General features: G+C 49.0%; 1 long non-coding RNA gene across 2 annotated transcripts; it reads right to left on the bottom strand.

The window, feature by feature from the left end:
- Nucleotides 1–1,467: 1,467 nt before the first annotated feature.
- LOC116217223 lies at nt 1,468–21,672 on the bottom strand. Of its 2 annotated transcripts, XR_004161450.1 has the most exons (5): nt 21,503–21,672; nt 21,191–21,282; nt 6,270–16,710; nt 5,757–5,814; nt 1,468–2,604 (listed from the first exon to the last, which is right to left on the bottom strand). It is a non-coding gene; the product is annotated as an uncharacterized LOC116217223 (long non-coding RNA). The 2 variants fall into 2 exon arrangements; XR_004161449.1 differs by lacking the exon at nt 6,270–16,710 and having other exon boundaries at nt 1,704–2,604; nt 21,503–21,669.
- Between the last annotated feature and the right edge of the window lie 895 nt (nt 21,673–22,567).

Here is a 22,567-nt window from a genome sequence, read left to right as displayed (position 1 = left end):
AGTGGGCACAGAGGGCAGAGAAGAGGAGTGCCGGCGGTTCTGGGACGCTCTAAGGCTGATGGTAGTGCTGCCTTTGTGCAAACCCTGCCCTCTGTAACACCCCTGCCTTAAGGGAAGGCCAAAAGGGAGGGCAGGACACCGTGAGGTTCAGTTGTTGCCACCTTTTGCCAAACTTTGCACTACTTTTAAGAAAGCCTCCTTTGTATTTTATTGAAAATTCTATACGGAGCCCGATAAAAAAAGAAAACAAAGCCATTAATGATGCCTGTAGTATGGAAAGCAGGCAAATGCCTGCTCCTCTGAGCACTTATTCCTAAGTGGTGAAACCTTTCAGAGCCAACCAAGTGAGTCACCATTAGCCAGCACAGCAGAGCTGCACATGGTCTTCCGTGTGAATGCGCTCGTCTACACCAGATATCTGCTGGCATCAGTGGTCCTTACACACAGCAAAGGAGAGCATCATACCAGCTTACACAACTCTCTGGGCCTGCAGGCACTGCTGCTTCTTCACTAGGAATAAAAGGGATGAGAGAAAATTGTCCAGTTGCTTTTGGGTTTGACCGTCATTATCAAAAAGGGAATGATGAGTTGCACGGTGTGCACATGGCAGAAGATGAGTTATTTGGGCAGAGGACACCCGTGCCTTGACCGCACTGCGTTAGGGCAGTGACAGCACGCAGGGATGTGCCAGGCACAGGGATAGGCACAGAGGCTGCATCAAAGCCCTGGGCCCCTCTGACATCCGCTTCCAGAGCTCTGGGCAGAGAGCAGAGCAGTTACGGCCATTCGGACAGCTGCAGATTATTTGTTCATTCATTCATTTTCTACGGGCAAAAATCCCAAATCAACCTGGAAAGAAAACCCACCCTGGGACACCAGCCCAATCTGTGGGTGTCAAGATTCGCTGCTGTGGGAGCAGAAAGGCACTTCGTGCAGCCACACACCTCATAAAGAGAGGACAGGAAATTTCATGGGAGCAAAGACAATGGCTTAATTTTTTCCTGCCAATTCAAAACAATGCTCTCGAAGAGCCAGAAGCCATGGTCTGTGAGAACTAAATTGGTGGTCCCCATCCGGTTGCTCTGGAATAACAGCCCTGTCACCACATGGCACAGAGCAGCAGTGCCAGCACGGTCCCACGAGCCACCAAAGGCTGTGCAAGGAGAAGTGGGAGTGGGGCTTCTGGCCTTGTATTACCAGGCAGGGCAGGGATGGGGTAGGGATGGGGGAGGGGATGGGGGAGGGATGGAGCAGGGATGGGGCAGGGATGGCTGTCCCACTCCAGGGAAACCACAGCAATGGTCAGAAACATGAGTTTTTGGAAATGAGGCATTACCTCTAGGAACCACAGGGCTGAGCAAGTTATATCTCGCATGGAAAGGAGCTGATTAAAACACTAAGTTTGTTGCTGCTTAATGACTGCAGATCAAACCCCTCAATATCCTGCTGCTGGCAGTCAGAACCAGGAGCTCTGGCAGAACCAGGACCCTGTAAGGTGCCAAATCTGAATACCAGTGTGTTGGGTCACCAAAGGAGTAGAGAAGTGAGAAAAAACAAAGGCTTTTAAGGCAAACTTATCTTGTTTCCACCCTGTCTAGCATGAAAGAAGTTAAAGACACAGGGCAAGTTTTCCTCAAAACGTCACATATTTAGTGAAATCAGTTTAAGGACAGAAAGTTCAGAAATGATAGGAAAACTCCACCCAGCCAACTCTAAAGTATCCCATCACTGCTGGTGTGAAATCTCTCCTGAACTGACCAAAGCAAACTGGATTTCATGTTATTCTGCTCCCTGTGCCCACCAGGGCCATGCAGTGCCACGCAGTGCTGTGGGCTGGTGGTGCACCAGCATGGCAGTGATGGCCATATATAAATCAGAGTCCAAATTTCCTGGCACATGCAAAAAAAAAAACAAAAAAAAAACCAACCCAAAGAATTGGATCCCAAGTGACAGTTTTAATGAAGTGGCAGCTCAGCACAACTCAGAATACTACAACAACCCCAGAAAGTAGTGTGTAGTTATGCATCTACAAAGCATTTAGGCTGATGACTCAAAATGTTCATTGATTTGAAATACACTGTCTGAATGCATTTTGCATAACTGTGTGTATAATATTTGTTAGTTTTATAAATACATGGAGAAAGCACGGATATACGCATCCACTTCTAGAAACAAATGGCTAAATGACAGAGCCATTCATTCACGTGGGCAAGGCGAAGCAAAGGCTTCACTGCTTTTATTTTGTTTTACTCTTATACAAGTAATGATTTAGGAAATGTTCATTATCATCAACACTCTCATCGTGGTCTCAAGTCTGTAGTCCCACAAAGGGAGCTAACTCTACCGGGTCGTTGAAGCTGAAGTTCCTTAAGTATTCCTCTCCATCAAGGACATTATGAGTAATAAGAGTAGCTGCAATTGTGGCTTTTTAGAAAGTGCTCTTAGCAGTGTGTTCTAGAAAGGCTATTTTAAAGGTCACATTGCTGAGCCCATGGCGCGCTGCCTTGGCGAGGTGGTATGAAGTGAGCGCGTTTCAGCTGGCATCTGGTTTAGACTGTATTTTCATCTGTAGAAATTGAAAAATTCTTGGAAGAACTCCACAGCCTACAAAAAAAAAAAAGTTCTTCTTGAAAACAAGTTATGAGTTAATGATAATTCCACTCAGGGCAGGAAGGAAGGGCTTAGGCTGGACGGCCCCGGGTGGCTGGGGAGGACGCTAACCACGGCTCCGCTCCCATCCCAGCCCTGCGGAATGGGATGAGTGCCCCATGCCAGGAGATAGATGGATTAACCATACCCCACAGAAGCAAACTGCTTTTATAAGCAGTGTGTAATTCTGAATATGTGAAAACTTTCTGACTGGAGTTCAAATCCAGTTTTTCCTCTAATACATCCCTAGAAGGAACTTCAAATATTAAATCCTGAGAAATGTAGACGAAACCACGTAAAAGCTGCAGACATCCGAAATATGCACAATGGGATCCCTTATGCTGAAGACACAGTGAAACATTCATAGCCATTACAGTAAAATCCAAATTCTGTCTTGTTCCTGCGCTGAGCTACAACCAGATTACCATTCTGGTTAGAACATCCATCTGCCTAAAAATAAACATTTGTAATGACCTTAATGAGCTACGGAGCGATCTTGTGTTGAAGTCTCTTCATGGGAAAAAAACATGTCACTCTTTGGAAGGACCTGCTGCAAATCCCACGTGAGGAACAGCCTGTGGTCCTGGAAATAACCGAAATAACACGGAGCTGTAAAGGTATGGAGGCAGAGGACAGAATCATAGGACGGCCTGGGTTGGAAGGCATCATTCAGATCCATCCCAGGTTGGAAGGGCCCTCGCAGCACCTCCAGCCCTACCCCCACCATGGGCTGGCTGCCCCCCAGCTCAGGCTGGCCAGGGCCCATCCATGGCCTCGGGCACCTCCAGGGATGGGGCAGCACCTCTGGGCAGCAGTGCCAGCACCTCACTGCCCTCCCTGCACACATGGAAGATAGCTCACATGAATTATCGCAGGTAGAGGCAACAAGAGCACTTTGTAGCTCCGAAACAGTCCTGCCAGGTGCCACAGATCTGTGCCTGCAAACCAGGCACCCGGAACAGCCCCCCAGGGAAAGGGTGGAGCAGTGACGTGTGTGTATCCCACTGCCCTCGGCCAGCAGCGCGGGGCATTGGGCAGCAATGGCACCTCAGCGGGGCTGGAGGAAGTCCCACACTCATAAATGTTTCATTGCACTTCTGAAAAACAGACAGCCACTTTTTAGCAGTCTATGAAACAATATTGTAAACAGTTCAACTATTCTCCCCTCTGGTGCTGGAAGCTGCGAGAACAATGCGCATTCAGGGACAGAGCTCTCAGCCTTGGCTGCTCGCTAATCGCCAGCACAGCCACGGCGCGACCCACTGCTCCGCTGCCACGGGGAAGGGACGTCGGGCTGCATGGACCGACGTGGCTGCAAGGTGAACAACGGGCAGAGGGGGTTCGGGGTGAGCAGTGAGCTGCAGCTGATGCCGGCAGCGGGGCTGATCCTCGGAGCTGGGAGCACGCGGCACCGGGCGTGCTGAAAAACAAAACTGCAATAAAACGGGCAGATGGTCCTGAAGGAAGGGGGGAGGGGGCACAGAAAGGAGGAAACGAGATATTAAAAAATGTAAATGAGAGGGAAATTATAAAAAGCATAAAGCTCCTGTCCCTCGGGGAACAGCTGTGTATGCTAATCCCTCCTGGGCTGCTCCTTTTGGATCTCCCTTCCTTCCTTCCTCCGTCCCTCTCTAATAGCTCCCTTGTTCCTGCTGGACAAAACTGGCCCTTTGTGGCTGCTCTCAGAACAACATTAAAAACAGGAATAGGGAAATTGTAAACAGGAGGCTTTTGGCCTACAGGCCAAGGCACACACCGGCCTCTGAGGTCTACTTCATGCTAAGCAAAGAAACAGATCTTTGTTGCTGAAGGGATTAGGGCTGCGGGATTTCTGAGGCACGGCGGAGGCATTCAGCTGGCCTGAAGTAGGGTCTTTGTAAAGAGATACCTCCATTATAGATCCGCGAGCGGAAATCGTTCGTGCTCTTTATACAATCTGGGTAATGCGATATTGTTGGGCGGCTGAAGGGCTCTGGTGAAGCAGGGCCCTATCTACTCAATGGCAAATTCTTCAGCAGCTAAATAGATGGTGGTATAATTACCTTTACGGGCGGGGGGAGAGGGCAGCAGTCCGTCTTTAACCCTTAGGTGCTTCATGAGAGCAGCCACAGCGAGCTAGGAGGAGTCTGCTGAGACAGCGCCGTCACTACGGGCTTCCAGATGAGTATCCACCACCCAAGGCAGTTCAATCTCAAACTCCTCGTGAAACAGTTATGCCCAGCATAGAACATTCATTGCCTGCATTCCTTCCCAGACCACCTCTGCTCTGTGCCCTACGTGTGGTGCCAACAACTGCTGCTTGGACAACCTGCAGGGCTCTCCACCAACCGCACTGCCAGGGGCTGAGCTGAGGTGAGCCCATCTGCTGGGCTGGGATCTGGGGAGGATTTTTTTGCTTTGTTGTAGAAATAAAATAGCTAACTCCTTTCTGGTGAACAATGGCTTGCAGTCAGGTTGGCAGTGAGGCGACTAACCGGCTGTACGCAGCTATACTAACGCCACTATATCCAAGTATTATGGATCTTTCCGTGGTTAACTTCAATTAAACTATCCAGCTGAGCCATGGGAACGGCACATACAGCATGCATGTATGTGCAGCACCAGCGGACTGGAAACCTCTCCTGGAAAGCAGTGGCATCGAGCAGCCAAACTGTCTCCATTGGTACAAACTTTGCATTTCTATGGCACAGTACATCCAGAGGTGGATTTTTACACTTCTTCTAATAACAGCTCATTTATTTTTCCTCCCAAAAAAACTAAGAACATCTGAAAGCAGGAAAGTAAGCTTGCTCCAGAAAAAGAGCAGAAGTCGTGACATTTAGCTAAGTTGCAACACTGAGATGGGAAAGCAGATCTGAAATCCTTCCCATTGGGGCAGGCTGACCTGCAGCCCTCAGGCCGGGCGCTATTCTCTGTCCTGGCACTGGGAGCAGCTCCGTGCGGGGCAGCCCTGCACTGCAGGATGGCAGCAGAGGGATGTCCCCATTCTGGGCTGCTCCAGCCACGAGCTGGCTGTGTTTGAACGGAGTTCATGACAACCCGTGAACACGAAGCTTGAGGGCCAGTAGCGCGCACACCACCAGTCACAGCCTTCCAGCAGCACTCACCAGCTTTATCCGGGGAGCTCGGAAATATGTTGCTCTGCATTTTGAAGAAATATCTGGCCTGATAGTAAAAAGAAAAAATTAGCATGCAGTTAATGTTTTATTTCAGGCACTGCCTACCTCTCAGCCTTCCACCTTTTTGGCTCTAATTTCAGACTCTCTTCCCAGGAAAATGTTTGTAAAAATAATTTGCTATAATTAGAAAAACACTTCATTGAGAATTCATTACTGGAAGCCCGTCCTGCAGCTCAACGCTGGGAAGGCCTGGGATATGTTATGGGTCAGCTGAGAACCACTGTGATGCTCAAGTTTGTTTCAGAAGAAATATTTTGGAGTTCTGGCTCTCCAATGCACGTATGACATTTGTTACATCAATGAAAGCATCCTCGATTGCAGGTTCTGTACCTGCTGAGGAGCCCAAATCCAAGCAAGGAGGGCAACCACAACAACCGGCCATGAGATTTCAGCAGTGCTGCTGTGGATGGTCGAAGCACCACATCCTTAACACAGCCTTACCTGGGGACACAGCGACTCCAGCTCACGCCGCTCCTTTATATTTATATTGGTACCATTGGCTCTGTTGTTAAAAAGGGAGATGGTAACAAAAGCAACTCTGCAGCAGAAGCCTCTGAGCCGGGAACTTGGAGCTTCCTAAACTCCCTTCAGCTCTGGGACCTCTCAAACACAGCAGAGCAGGCTGGGGGGCTGAGCGATGGCAACGCTCTGACCAATTACAGAGTAATTAAAAGACCAGTGCGGGCTCCACAGAGAAAGCGTTGCACATGGACTTTAATTATGATACCACAGTCTTGCCAGAAAAACACAAAAGAGGATCTCAGGCGGCTCAGAGGATACATATGGCTTGTGTAGGTGGAGAAAGCTAAGAGACTGTTACTTTGGGTAGGAAGTGGATTTTCTCTCTCCTATAATCTTGTTAAATTACCCTGTTTTTAAAGCAATGATTTATATCTCTCTCTTCAAATCCAGAGGGGAAAAAAAACAAACCCTCTCTAAACAGCAAGTATGTGACGAGCAATACATTTTCACTTTCATTTATCCTCATATTGCAAAGTTCACTCGGCAAATCCAAAGTGTTAAAGGAAAATGCTGGGGAGGACTGGTTAGAAAGAAAACCTCCACTGAAATGAGATGGAAAACAGATTTCCCGGTTTAGGTAAGTATCAGAAAATAATACATAATGTTAGACATCTGAAAAAGGAAGTAGGAAAATATTCAGGAATTTGCATAACCATTTGCAGTCTGAGCAGAGCAGACAAAAACAGCGTCGGGAGCAGTGAGTGCGTGGAGCAGGCGCGGTGCTGAGCAGGGCAGCACTGTGTCCCCATCCCTGCTCTGCCCCGAGCATCAGCCGAGCATCTCTGTCACTGCAGCTCCACTGACAAACAGCAACAAACTGCGTTTCTGTTCCACGTGCCCACATATATCTGAGCGAGATGTCCCAGATTCTCCTTGGTGCTGCAGAGGTTTGCCTTGCAGGGAGTTCCCCCTCCCTTCTACACCAGTTTTGCAGCTGGGTAGGTCTAGCAGCTTCCGTGGGGAACCATCTCTTAGCAACGCTCACAAACACAAAATAGAATGAAAAACCACATAAACCTGAAGGGGAGGCAGCCAGCAGCCCACCTGCAGCAGGTGGAGGGCAGGCACCAAAATTTAAACCGACAGCCATCAGTTTTTAGCTTAGAAGAACAAAAGAGCACCTTTATCCTCTTCATGGGGCTGTTGGCACTGCTCTGCAGTGCTGCGAGGGCACAGCACGCCTTCAGCTGCAGCACTGCCCCCAGGCAGGAGGACCCAGCCTCATGGGAAACACTTCTGCCATTGCTGCAGCAGCTGCCCCTTGCTCACAGGCAGGGCTCAAATCACCCCAAAGGCTCCAGCCCTCCGCCTGCATCCTTCCCCCTCGTTCTGGTGGGCACCAAAGAGCACTGCCCAACTGCAGAAGTCTCTCCACCCAGCATCCCAGCCACCTCCCCAAAGCACTGTTGTGCTGCTGCAGAGCACCACATCTTCGTTCTGCCCCTGCAGCGAGCAGTTCTGTCCTGTGATACAAATGCCCCTTGCAGTGTCACCAGCTGTGACAACAGACAGGAGCCACGTCTGATGGTCAAAAGGAAGTGCTGACATCAGCTCTGCTGACCGACTGCTGCTTCCTCCAGGGAAAAAGAACCCCAGCACCAGGAGTGTTCCCACAGCAGCCCACGTTGCTGTCTGTAGCACAGTGTGGGAGAGTACAGTAAAACCATTTCTATTTCCAGCCCCTGGGCGAGGTGAGTGGAAATCACAGGGCTCCTGGTTCACACAAAGCCAGCAGTGACCTCCCCAGCACCATCACATCCTGCAACATGCAGGATGGAGGGAGAGCAGATGCTGGGGAATCCCACTATGAGGTAACCTTACCAGCAATATTTAGGGAAAATTAGGAGGAAGACAAGGCACTGAATGCATTCCTTGAACCAGTCGTTCTCTGGAACACCACCCACACACTGAGATTTGAGACCCCCACAGCAGCACAGCACACGGTGAAGGCTGACCCCAGAGCTGCAGTGCTGCTGACTGTGGATGATTGCCCACAGCAGGGAGCACAGCAGGGTGCCCTGTAAGGTATTGAAGAAAGGCAGAATGAGGAGTTCTGCAGCAGTGTCTGACTTCCCCTGAGCAGCAGCCCCAGAGATTATCCATGTTAACAGAGCTGTTTGGGTGAGCTGCCCTGGCTGGGAGGAGGACTGACTGAGAACCAGTGCGCTCCACAAATTCTCTAGCAGCAATCAAAGGAGGAAACACCATTACATCTAAGTGTGAAATGCATTTCCTGGCTCAGACATGGCCAGCAACAGAACTATGGACTGCTCGTGTTCATGGAGGAGCTCCCCAGGCAGGAACCCATCAGCTCTGCTCAGATACCTGCTTGCTTTTCTCAGCAAATTAATTTGGTATCCCAGGATTTTTGCATCCATTTGAACACACAAATCTGAAAACTCCCAAAATGGCAACACAAATCAGCAAAGCCATTGCTCTATTTCTCCCAGAGCACATCCCTGCCCTGTTTGCTGCAGACCTGGGACCTGCACCCTGCAGCAGTGAGTTGCTTCCACGCCACCTCCATGCCCACCAACACGTGAGCTTTTTAAAACAGACAGAAAGAAGCAGGAAAGTGGTGAGAACAAGAGCCTAATGAATGTTAACAATCCTATAGCTCACTCATCTGGGTTTCCTCCCAGTCTGTGTAAGCACAGCAGAGTCTCTAGATGGCACATGAGGCATCCACACAGACAGTCTGCTTCACCTCTTCTCCAGCCTACAAACGGACCCACCACCTTTTCTCACGAGGAAAAGTCCCTTTCCCTTAACAGAGATGGAGCTTTCCCAGGCATGGGCTAATGGTCCTGCAGTAGGAGGCAGGAAAGGGAGAGAGCAAGATGCTTTTCTGGGAAGAAAAAGAAGCAAAGAACTGTCAATAGAGATGAGCCCGATTGCCTAGAAGGCTTCCAAGGATGGCAAATCAGCTCCTGGCCTGGGAGCTGTGGGCTGTCAGGGATGACACCTCCAACCTGTGGAGATGACAGCAGATCAGAGCTGTGATTTAGCTCAGACCCCGGCCCTCCCAGACAGTGCAGAGCCAACATCCTTCCCTTGGCCTGGAAGCAAGAGAATGGGAAGTGTGGATCTGGAATGAAGTTCATGTAGGAGCACACAGCTGCGGGTGCCTGGAAGCAGGATGGGAGCTCTGCAGGCACTGCTGCTGTTGACACCACTGCTGGGAGCAGCCCTGATTTCGGCACTGAAAGTGTTACATAGAACACACCATAAAGTTCTCTGAGGCTTTAATTTCTCTCCCCCCGATCTTCCTTTGATTTTTATTCCCTCCTTCCCTCTTGTCCTTTGAACTTTTAAAAAGGCACTTTGAAGACATGTCATAAAGCGGTTTCTTATTCTCCATCTCCTCTTTGATGCTCGCGCTCCTCGGTATGAACTGCAGCCCTGCAGGATGTGGGACCAGAGGAGCCGAAAGCCGACACTGAGGAGACGGGGCAGGAAAGTAAAAGCGTGGATGCAGTTTGTCAGTAACCCTCCCAAGCCAGACGTACAGCACAGCACGCAGCAGCCATGCCCCCATCCCTGCAGGGCCATGCAGGACACAGCAGCATTTGGGGCCAGAGCAGCTCCAACAGGAGGTGGTGGAGAAAAGACCCAATCTCACTGCTAGGTACAAGATAGACTGCTAGGAACTCCATGCACTGACTCTTCTGTTTCAGTTCTGCATCACCTGCATTTAAGCAAACCCTGGTGCTCTCTTCCATAGCTTCATTTTGAAATATGGGAGGAAGAGATGTCCCGAAAGCAAGGCTCAGTGGTTGGAATAAAACTTTTATCCAAGTCTTAACATGGCTTCCATCCTTAATGGATAGGACAAAGCAAGGAAAAATAAGCAGCCTCAAATCCAAAAACTAACTGAGGAAAAAACTAAAGATGAGCCAATGCAGGCAAAAAAAAAAGACATGATAGTTTATAGTCTTACGCACTCTAAATCCCGAATTCTAACCGCCTCTTCAGACACTGAGGTACAGCCCAGGTGGCTCTGTTTGGGATGGAGGCATCCCTGTGGGCTGTGCTGGGCAGGATGGGAACAAAGCCCAGTGACCCACATGTGCCAGGAAGGATGGTACAAACACGGTCTGTTTTACACATAGACATTATCTGTGCTTTGGGAATGGGACAGGAGGTTGTTGGGTCTGCCTGCCGGAGAAACGCCACAGAAAGGGTTACACACAGCCATACAGTTCTGCATCCACAGCTCCTCATACTGAATCACTGCTGCAGGATTATACACATTGGATATTTCCCGAACCAAGCAGACAGTTCATCTCCTCTTGACCAAGCTATGATGAGCTGTGCACTCTGTGTTCACCAAATTGAGCTCCTTGCTGGAAGTCCCACCAGCAGACAGACAGCAAAGATGCCAGCAGAAGGAAGAGGACGCAGAGCACCCCACTTTCCATACTGAAGCATCTCCCATACCAAACAGCACAGCATTAAAGCCCAGCTTAGGTGATGTTTTTTCCCTCCTGAGTTTTTCTCTGAATTAGAACCGGACATTTCTGCAGTGAAACTCTTTTTGCAGAGCTGGCCTCCATGGCACAAAGCCACTGATGGGAGCCTCTCAACTTTACTTAACCTCTGTGTAGAGAATCGCATTAACTCATAGCAAGGAGACCTCTCAGCACCGGAGGAACAGATGTTTGGATAGGAGCTACATCATGCTGAGTCCATGGTGTTCATTGGGAGGGAGGGTCTGGAGTTGGTTTGGGTTTGGTTATTTTTAATTGCTGACCAGTGATAGGAGTTACTCTGAAATAAACAGAGCTACCCTGAAAACTGCCTGATGGTCTTTGCAAATATTGTTTTCTGGGTATGTTTTTCCTTTTTACCTGCAAGACCGATTTAGTGTGGTTGCGTGTGTGTGTTTTTGCTTATTTTATTACAGTCAAACCTCTGTTCCCAGATCTGAATGCAGATGCATCTGGAACAGGAAACTAACATGCTTCCAAACCTCAAATTTTTCACTTTAAACCTGAGATAAAGAGGAAACTTTGTTTTAAAGACAGATGTATCATAACAAAGGACAAATGTATTTCCAGAGGGGCCAAACCACAGCACTCCTGAGAATCCAGTACCTCAGAGAACCAGCAAAACGTGAAGAGCTGCAAGGATTCCAGTGCACGTACTGAGCCACCCCTGCTTAACACCCGGACAGATGCTTCCCACGCACAGCACAAAACCGCAGCGTTAGCAGGAGGTAAAGGCCTCGGATAACATTTGTACAGGGCTCTGACACAGAAAGCCCCAAACTCCCCTCTATGGCTGCAAAGTCTGACAAAGACATAATGGAAATCAGCTTCCGCCCGACAAAAATGTCGCTCTGGCACACAGACAAGTCCGCAGAAACTTTCCGGCCTGCCCTCCAAGAGCAGCACTGCCATTTCCATTAAGCGCCTGAAAGCGCAGAAGGCATCCGGAACAGAAGCGCACTCCCAGCAAGAGCAGGCATGGCTCGGTGCTTGGAAGGCTCTGCAGAGCCATCCAACAGGAGCAGGGATCTGCCCCAGCGCATCGGCAGCCCCCTGGCTTCCTATGGAGAGGAGCCCACACGGGGCCATTTGAGAGCGTCTGCTTGGAGCTCTCTAGGGAGCATCCATCAGAGGAGACTCCACACAGAGGTGAGCTGGGAATCCCTGTAGCACCTGGAGCTGTGGCAATCTTGGGAAAGCTCAAATCCAGATCGGAGCTCTACATGACAGAGCAGACCCCAGGTGCCAGTGGCTCACCTCCCCGGGCAGGCAGGGGCAGCAGGAACCAGCACTGCACTCCATGCAGCACCCCAAGAGCACACCGAGCAGGAGCTCCCAATGCTGCCCAGCCCCACACAGCTCCCAGCTGCTACCAACAGCCATACTTCAGCCCCAGCCCTGAAGATGGAGCACGTACCCCCGTACACATATCACAACAAGCAGCTCTCCTCTCCGACCTGATCGTGTGGACATGAAAGTTACACTGCTGCTCATGCAGGGAAGTTACGAGAGAAGAGTAATTAATGTATATTTGGCTGTTTTAATGAAGTGTGCAGCTGGAAGCAGGCACGGAGCCAACGCCACGTGACCGCACAACACTCCTTGGACTCCTTTCAGGAATCTCCTCTAAAGGATCCAGTTGTCCTGCATGACATTTTCTCCTCCAAACTGAACTAATCAATGTCTGCTACCAGTTATCATGAAGGGAAGGGGAACAACGCATGCTAGGAAGATGTTGTACATCAACCACTCTGTTATAAATATGCTGGAGATAGAGCTATACACATTACTTTATTCCACCATTTATCTTTGTGCGAGCAGAAAGGCTGCGAGCGATGAGTGCCTGCTGCAGAAAGCACTCCTAAGTGAGGTTATTGCATTCTTGAGTTAAGCCCATTTTTCTGGTTTCCATGCAAACACCAATGAATTTTGAATGGGAGCATTCATCCAGGGCCTTCCCGTTCAAAGGTAGCATCTCTCTACATGGGGGTTTACAACCATGCATGGCAGATGAGCCCAACGGGTTTCCTCTGCCTCTCACACCGGGCATCCCAAAATCACTGGAAGCTCACAGCCCAGGTACACACATCGGTCACTGCAGCTGCTCTCACGGGCACAGGGCAGTTTCTGAATGCAGGACTATGAATGCCTGCACCTCTACACACACACACACACATACATATATACAGGTGTGTGCCCACAACCAAAGACAACAGGAATGTAAATATGCTTTACGCCTAATTATGGAAAGTACTTTGGCAGGAGGCGACCAGAGGCACAAAGAGCTACTATTTGGTAGCCGTCTCTGTTCGGTACACAATCAACAATATTTAGACAGAACGGGCCAGTTCCTTCCTTGCAAGGTAGCTTCCTGCGCCTGGCAGCCCCCGAGCAGGCTATAAAATGACCTTATGTTTAAGGACAGCTTCAAATTAAATAAGCAAAGGGAAAACGCACCCACTCGCTCTGCTGGCAGCTCCGCTGTTGTTTCAAGGCATGTTGGGGAGAAAAGGGTGGAAAACAAGGAGGAGAGCAGCAGTGTGCAAAATAAAAGTTAGCATTAATCCCACAGGACTTTTGGTTTGGGTTCTGCCTTCCTCACACCCTCCCCTGGTCTGATGCCTTTGTTCCAGCCCATGTCACACATCACTTCTGAGCGTCTAGCTCTGCAGTCAAATAGAGCTTTTCACCGACACTCAGATACATGTGCAGCGATTCAAAAGCCTTATGTTTTATAGTGCTCCCACCTGAATAAATTCATTTTAAGTGCCACTTTTCCATTTGTGGATTATGAAATGTTGGGAGGTCTGGATGCCACAGCCAGGTACCAAAAGGTAACGCATTACATGCATGGGTCTGCCAAACACAGCAACCATCATAGATAGAATCACTAAGGCTGGAAAAGACCTCAAAGATCTCCAAGCTCAACCTCAGCCCATCCCACCATGCCCACTGATAGTGTTTCCCAGTGCTACATCTCCACTCTCTGGAATACCCACATCCCTGGGCAGCTGTGCCAGTGACTGCTCTTTGAAGAAGAAATCGTTCCTAATATCCAGCTTGACCCTTCTCTGGTGCAATGTGAGGCCACCACTTCTCATCCTATCACTAATAACAACTGCAAGGCTCTGTAGAGCTCCCAGCCCCACAGTCCCCCAGGCATGAGTGGAGAGCAGCCTTGGACCCACAGGCAGATGGGCAGCAGTGGGCTCAGCTCACGGGGCGTTGGGCGAGCAGCCTGGAAAGCTGAGAGGCCACGGTGCCAAGAAGCATGACATGGATTGGTGGAAAAAAATCACTAATATGACATTTTTCCTAATCCACCCACCTTCCTGCTCCCCTCCAGAGCAGAACAGCTGCATTACAACAGGGATTTGTCAAGCCAGGGCTGGAGCCACGCAGAGAGGGGAGAGCTCCTAACACCCATCAGCACACAGCCGGCTCCCATTGGGGCTGGTGCTCCACAGCACCACAGTGGGGACACAGCCAGCATGCTGTCAGGCCTCTGCCTCCTCTCTGCAGATGCCTTTTGGTGCTGATAAATTTGAACTGTGTTGCAAGCTAAAAAAGAAAAAAAAAAAAGCAATAAATATGAATCTGGTAAGAGCAAGGACCATCGAAAATGTGGTTTGCTCCCCACAGCTTGTCTATTCCCCTCAGCTAAAATGGCAAGTACATCCATCTTTAGAAGTGATGGTCTTAACCACAGAGTGATTGCTACGGTGTCTCAGAACATGGAAGGCTGCAGGCCCAGAGCACAAAATGCTCCTCGTGCAGCTAACAGATCTGCAACTCTGCCTGCAGTGTGACCATGCATTGCCCTGTGCAACGTATCAGCAAGTTCAGCATCTTTGTAAAGGATTTGCCAGGCTTAAAATCCTAGTCACAAACAACCCCAAATCCAAAAGTAATGGAGTAAGCTTGCTTCTTCCCATTCAGCGTACCTCAGGTTAGCCGTCTTGCTCTGTAGCTCTTTAGCAAAACAGAGCAGGGCTCAGTTCATTCCACTCCTGCAAGGCACCTCTGAACACTTTTGGCTGGGGGGCAGCAGCACGGGGCTCCTTCCTGCACAGCCCAAAGCCTCACAGTAATGCAAGGACAGAAGCACTAGGTGGCAAAAAAAGCCAACAGGTCCTCGTTAGTTACACTCAGAAAATGAGCATTAAGGCATCCCCAAATTGCCCACAGCACCATCTGTGACAGGTGCCAGCAGGACCCCACAGCACTTCGAGGTTCTGCTCCTGCTGAAAGAATGGAACCAAGAGCTCACAAGTATTGAAGGCAGAGGGGAGAAAGGGGTTAAACCCTCTAATTGTTACTGAAAGATATACATTCCTGTGCATCACTTCCTTCCTGGTAATTGCAGTATAATAAAGCATCAAAATAAACAGTAATCCCCAAAAATGGGTCTGTATTCCAGATGAGAAACATCTGCAGCAGCAGATCAGATCTTCTCTTTTCCTGGGCAATTACTTGGACAGCACTATGCTCTCATAGGTAAAATTACTCTCCTGACCTCTTCTATCACTTCATAAATCAGATCAGCATTTTTGGAAGGGAAGTAAGAATCAACAAAGCCCTCTGGATAAATGAGAGCAGAAGATCCCACAGTGCTGCTCAGGTGCTCAGTGCAGCCGCTCCCACTCCTGGCTGTGCTCACTCAAATGGACGGGGAACAAAATCCCTCAAACTCTTTAAATTTTAAAACAAGAGCATAATTTTTCCCTGTACCCAAAGGAATAGGAGAAGGGTAGGATTAGAACAGTGCATTAACTGTCTGACTCGTTACCAGAGAATAAACAAGGACCGTCTCATTAATTTTGGAACCACTACTGCCAATTATGAAGGCATTGTGTTTGCCATACACATTGATTAGAAAAGCTGTTTATTTGAACTAATAAGCAGAAAATGAGCTGAAATTGTCTTTTCTTTATTTTTTAATATGATAAATGGAATCAGCTATGAGTACATCTGTTCTGAGCCTCTTTCCCACAATATGTTCTGCCTGAAAAATGATCCCTGCTGTACCAACATCTCAAATGAATGACTGTCCCCAAAGCATCACCTACAAAGCATGCAGTGGTGTGTGGTTCGATCCTCATTCTGCATTTAGTCCATCAGCTGAACCAAACCGCGCTGCAGAGAGGAGAAAACAGGCTGCCATCTACCAGCCAGTGGTGGGACCTGAGCCTAGACCTGCAGACACCCCTTGGCACACTGGCATGGCTCAGACAGGTGGGCTCACCCTGTCCAGGCCCTCCAGACTGGGCTGGCAGTGGTCCAGGGACCCCCACCCCCGAGGGCTGTGTCACTGCAGCACCATGGCTCAGAACTCTCAGGTTCAGCGGTCCCAGGCAGCTGGTGTCAGAAACCATCCCATGCACCAGCAGGGAGGAACCAGAGGTCCACGCTCAGTGCTTTATCTTAACCTCAGAACTATTTTCCCTCTCCTTTTAAGCTTTTCAAAGAAATTTGTTGTTGAGCAGCTTTAACTCTCAGAGCTTCCACCCAGCAGGAGAGGCCCCGGGACATTCTGAGCAGCAGTACACATACAAACCACTTCTGGTTTAGAAAAGATGTCCAAAAGGTAAAAACAAAACAACCAACAAACAAATGAGAGGCCATGAATCCACCTGTGCCATGCAGCAGCCCCATCACTCCAGGCTCTTCTTCTGCCAAGGCAGCTGCAGCAGAGGGGGAGAAGTGCCAGCAGATAACCACCACCTTACTTCAGGCTCTGGGAAGTCATTTGCTTTTCTGAGGAGGGGTTCTTAGTTGTGTTTGGTGGGGTTTTTAGGGCAACCGTGGTAAAGTTTCTGCATAAAGGAAAAGCAAACAGCTGAAGGGTCCTCCCCGGGCTTTGATCCTCCCTGCAGAGAGCAAACCATGAAGTGTTTGTTAAAATCCTAATCCGATTTAAAGCTGCTTTTGACAGCTTTGGGGAAGGAAGTGGTGGCTGCCGGTGCCCCACCAGCCAGGGCTGCTACAGCCACGCTGCACTGCCTGCAAAAAGCAGCAGCCCCTACACAGCTCAGGATAAAATTGCCATCAGAGATAGCTCATCTGCAAATGGGGGTCTCTCTTTGGGCGCCCTTTTTCTCCCTGCAGCACAGATCCCTTTCCCAGCAGAGGCAGTGCCCCAGGCTCTGGCCAATTACCAGCTCAGGTGTCAGAGCTCTGTGCAGCCCCCCGGTACCAAAGCCCCCACCTGCAGGTTTCATGGGAGCAAGGAGGCGGTATGTAAATCTATTTATTCCTACTTTATTTTAAACCTATCATTTCAAAGGGAATCAGCATCAAGCAATCTACATAGAACAGATACAGCTACGTACTGATATTCTGAGTGAATCACCCATTATTTGGGCACAACAAAAGGCTGATCCTCTGCCAGTCCCCCGCGTCCCTCCCTCACACAGCAGGAAGAGGTGGCACTGACATCACACTCTGGCTGCAGAGGTGTTCCACACCAGTTGATGAAGGAGCAGCCCCAGGCCCAACTGCCCCACTGTGCCTGACCTCATTGAGGTTGGAAAAGACCTCTCAGATCCCCAGCCCCACCCCACCATGCTCACTGATCACCTCCCCCCATTGCAGCATCTCCACGGTTCTGAACACCTCCCAGGATGGTGACTCCCCATTCCCTGGGCAGACCCGTGCCAGTGCTGACCACTCTTTGGAGAAGAAATGTTTCCTTATATCCAACCTGAAATCCCCTGATGCGACTTAGGGCCATTATCACTCATACTATAGCTGTTACCTGGGAGAAGAGGCTGACCCCCACCATGCTACAGCAATTTAAACGCACAACAAAAAAAGCACAAGTGTCAAAATAGGCTCCTACTGCCCTGGCAGCCCACGCTGCTCCCAGCCATCCAAGCATCCCACTGGAAGCCCTGGTAGGTAGCCAGGAGGATCACTCTCTCTCTCACAGCACATCCACAAATTATTCAGCACCACCCATTCTTCTTCATGTCAGTACCTCAACAACCACTGGCCCTGTTTTGCTGTCAATAAAGAGCATTAGTCTTTGCTGGGGGATGACACAGAAGCACAGCAGGCACAGGCCCACCTGCAGCCCCCAACTGCAACCCCCACAGAGGGGCAGCACCGACTGCACGGCATTCCAAGGGGAGAACACAGGAACTCGAGAGATTTAAGCTCTTGACATCTGGATTCTGTCACTGTAACAGGATAAAACAAAGCTGAGATCCAACCTTCTTTGGTCAAGTGTGGATCAGAAGATGAACTTGCACATTTCCACTTGGTGGGCCATTATTTTCAATACGTACAACCCCCCAAGAAATTCTCAGGAGCACAGACTGTGACGTGAAAAGCAGGGCCAAACAGAGCGGGATGGGGAACATGTTGGAAATAGGGAGTATTCTGGGAGAGCTTCCTTGGCTGGAGCCGATAAGCAGAGGTTTTGCTTTGGAACTGTTCATAAATCCCAGCTCCAGAAAAGCTTCAGAGAATCAATGTGGTCATTCACACAGCAGGAGCAGCCCGCGTGCCTTGGGATGCAGGTGTCAGTGCTGGGGAGATGGGAGAGCACAGCTCTTAGGGAAAAATGCTCCTCCATGTGCCAGTGTACATTCAGCCACTGCTGCTGCTCTCCCATTACTGGATCCCAGCATCAAATGTGGTCTGAGGAGAGTTTTCAGCCCAACAATCAATGACTTCATATTTTTCAGAAAATTCCAGGAGGTGGTAGGAAAGACAACACGAGGAACTCCCTGGCTATTCCAAGAGCAACTTTTGAAGAGCAAAACGACCTTTACTTCGGGAGAATGTGCTTATGTAGCAAGAATGTTACATTTTTTTAAGTGATCCCTTTTCAAACAATTAAAATTCACACCCACACCATATGCAAGTAGGCAAGTCAAAAGTCTCTGCTTTACATCATACGCAGCACTTTTAAATGACATCTCCTTTTTCCAGGGTGGAAAATCACAGTCAGCATTTGTATATAAATATTATTACACAGCTTGAATGTACAAGCCAGGAAACAGAGTGCTGCATGACAACGTGCTAAAAATTCCTCGCTGCATTTTTTTAACGTTAAGAAACCAGCAGTGTTTGTACAGTAATCCCACTGTCACGCACGGCGTTCTGCTCACAGCAACAGAACCAACACCCCATCCTAAAGGTGAATTATAAGGGCACGTAGGAAATCCTCTCTTCCTCCTGTGGCAGTGATGCACTGCTCCCCCAAAACCCCAGAGCACACCAACACGCGTGGTAAACTCCTGGCTATTAACTCTGACTGCCTCTAAACAGGACTGCTTGAGGCTGTGCTGACACACACTCTCTTTAAAATAATCCATCTTAATAACAAAAGTGAGCTTTATCAGACTTTCAACCACCACAACCTTCTTTCATAGCCTGTGAGTGACTGATGGGGCTGGTAGCCAGGACTTGGCTTTGAGTTGGGCTAAAATGAAGCACGGGATCAGTTGACCATGAAATAACTTGTTCCTGTCCGCTATGTTTCTTCAGGGAGATTCTACCTTGCTATTCAAAGCGACAGAAGTTTAACAGTCCTGGCCTTTGCATCTCCAGCCAACAAAGGGCATAATCCAAAACTGAAGTCTCCAGCCTTCAGTTTTTTGAATCCTAATCCTCCCATATCAAGTGGTGAACTCTCCACTACTCCAGTGAACACCAAAAAGTCAGAGATAACTCAATAGCCCTGGAAATAAACTTAGCTTCTATGCTGAAAAGCAGAGGTCTGAGTTTGAACTGAACTTCTGCAGCTCCTGTAACCCAGAGCCAACAAGCCCTTACTTTGTATATCAGCTTTTCTTCTCATTCCCCATTTCTCAAGCATTTTCTATCTGCCACATAGATCTGAAAAGCTCTTACACTGCCCTGTGCACAAAAGCTCATGTTGTGAGGTGTGCACCAGGACTTCGGCGTACTTTCCCTCAGAGGAACTTCGCCCTCACATCCCATCACTCTTGAAATTTGACCTATTTTTGCCCACATGCATCATTAAGTTTTTGTGTCCTCATTGGGTTTTCCTGTCAGAGCAATGACTGAATTTCTCCTTAATTTGTTCCCTTCACTCCCAGTGACACCTCAACCCAACAAAATCCCTGACAACAGATGTGTGTCTGTGTCAGCTCACTGTGGCACGGCAGCAGCCCAGCAAGGTTGGCACACCTCCACAGCCTCACAGTGCAAGCAGGAGCTGGGGATGTGGCTGGGGAGGAATCTTCATACCAACCACCCCTATCTTACTCACAGAACAGAAAGCTGATGAGGGACAGAAACAAAGGATGCCGCAGCTGAGATGAGTGCATCTCATGCACTGCCAGTGGGAGCCAAATGAGATGCAGCAGTGCAGAGCTGCAGCAGAGGACAGATCTGAGGTGCAGGGAAATGTTTGTACCTGCTAAGGATGGCTTGGCAGTGAGCTCAGGTTGGATATTAAGAAATAGTTCTTCCCCAAAAGAGTGGTCAGCACTGGCACAGCTGTCCAGGGGACGGGGAGTCACCAACCCGGAGGTACTGCAGAACATGGGGATGCAGTCAGTGAGCACAGTGAGGTAGGCTGGAGTTGGTCCTAGGGATCTGAGAGGTTTGTTTCCAAGCGGAATGATTCTGTGGTTCTATGAACAGAAACAAATTTCTCAGGGACAGCCACCACCGATAGGGCACCCAAGGCTGCCCTGGAACACAGCTGCACATAATGGCTGCAGAAAACAGCGGCATGCAGGGGTGGGGGGGATGCAGCACTCAGCAAAAACATGGCTTCAGAATCTGCCTGCTCACCTCATCATACCAACAGCCCCAAGCCTTCTCCTTTCTGCACATCCTCCTCCAAACCTTAATGTCAATATTGCATTCAAAGAGTCAGCAGTTTTCTTTGGCAGGGAGGTACAAAGCTGACCACTTCCTACCTCCAAATGGCCCCAGCTTGCACCACAGCTCCAGGCAGCGCACTCCATTCGCATTTCTCAGAGCACAGAGGAGCCCATGAGCCCCATTCTTTCCCCTGTCCACCACGGATCGATGTGGTGCTGCCCGGCCTCTGCTCCTCAAGGTCAGGAAAACAGGGCATGCAGAAGCAAGCTAATATTAATTTCTAATGCTTATCTGCCTTTGTTTGTGAGTGAGAAGGACTGACTGCTGCACACAGGAAATGCATCGTCTGACACCTCACTGCCCAGACTGCCTGTCCTGAGGATCCGGCATCAATAGCATCACTGCCTCGCAGGGAAAAGAACTGAGAGGAAAGCCAGGAATGGGGAGAAAGAGAACATAAAGGCATCCAAAGAGCTCATAAGCAGCAAAGCATGAAGGAAAAGCTTTTTGAGATCTGTTAAAGGCAAATCATTAAACATTTACTTTTCTTCCTCTTGTTAAGGTTCCTCCCTACTGCACCATCCAGCAGGCAGAGCTGCAGCAGCTGGGGGCGTTCACAGCATTAGGGCTGCTGGCTGAAAAGGGGAAAAAAATAAATAAATGTAAATCCTGTGAAAGGTAACAGGTTAAGCCCACAAAGAAAAGTCATTTTTAAGCATTAAACAAATCTTTTGAAATCGTGTACTTTTCCAATCTGTAAGTTCTTAATGATTATAAGCCAGCTATTTTCAAAGCCAGGACAGGAAGAAATTAGTCAGGAAAATATTTAAGTATTAGAATATGGTAATTACATACAAGGATGTGACTCCATAGTGCCCAGCAGTACTCCACAGGTGGGCTCCATCCACTCCCATTGCAGAGCCCAGCACAGTGATGGAGAGCTGCGGGGGGCACAGAGCTGCCTCATGGCACAGCTGCTCTGGGAGCTGCACACCTCAGCCCCTTCCTTCTACAACAAGGGCAGCTTTGTAATCTCACCTGGAGACAAATCAGGGCTGTAAATCATTAACAGCTGCTATGAGCTACCTGCACACATCGAGTCAGAAAGCTGAAAATGACGGCATGGGGTGTAAAGGAGGGTCACATCAAACTACGTTCATGCCAGAGGGCAGAAGGAGCTGTGGTTAAGATATGCAGTTAATCATCACCGACCCCGTGGACACAGCAAAGAGCTGCAATACGGAATGCTTTTATTATACAATGCATTTTAAACCTTAACCTCAGAAATAACAGGAACTGCTTAGCAAAAGCACTGTTATTACCACAGCAGTTAAGTTGTAGCTTAAAGGCTGTAATGTTTATGCTTCTGAACAATCAGTGTCCCCATCATACATCAGATAGGATGCATCGACCTTATTCCTCTCAAAATAAAGGTGAATTTGCTGCCTGCTTTACACCCATTCATTGTAATATACACGCAAAAACTAGGCGATACTGAAGTGCTTGCTTTGCTGCTCATTAACTGCATCATTTCTAAATGGAGCCTTGCAGGGAAAGTCACGCAGGGTTTGAGGAAGGAGGGACAGCTTTCTGCTCCAAGTGGGTCCAAGCACGGCATGGGATACAGGCAGGAGGCAGCAAGCTGTCAGGCACCCCACTAACAAGGGACTGCTGCTGGAGAGCTGAGAACAATCCCAGTAGTGGATTTTCCAGGATCACAGCGCCCTGCTATAGCACTATGACCACCACAAGGCTCTGTAGCACTGCTCTATAGTCACGGTGGCTTTTAATGCCAGTATTTTTCCACAACGCTGCTTTGTTTGTCAGGTAACACAATTTTCTCTGTCTGAAAATTCATTTTCTTAGTCATGAGTAAACAGACAGGTTTTGGGGGAAGAGATGCCAGCAGGTATCAGGCGG

Source organism: Meleagris gallopavo, chromosome 15, assembly GCF_000146605.3.
Source record: "Meleagris gallopavo isolate NT-WF06-2002-E0010 breed Aviagen turkey brand Nicholas breeding stock chromosome 15, Turkey_5.1, whole genome shotgun sequence".
Taxonomy (NCBI): Eukaryota; Metazoa; Chordata; class Aves; order Galliformes; family Phasianidae; genus Meleagris; species Meleagris gallopavo.
This window is presented reverse-complemented; position numbering and strand designations above follow the sequence as displayed.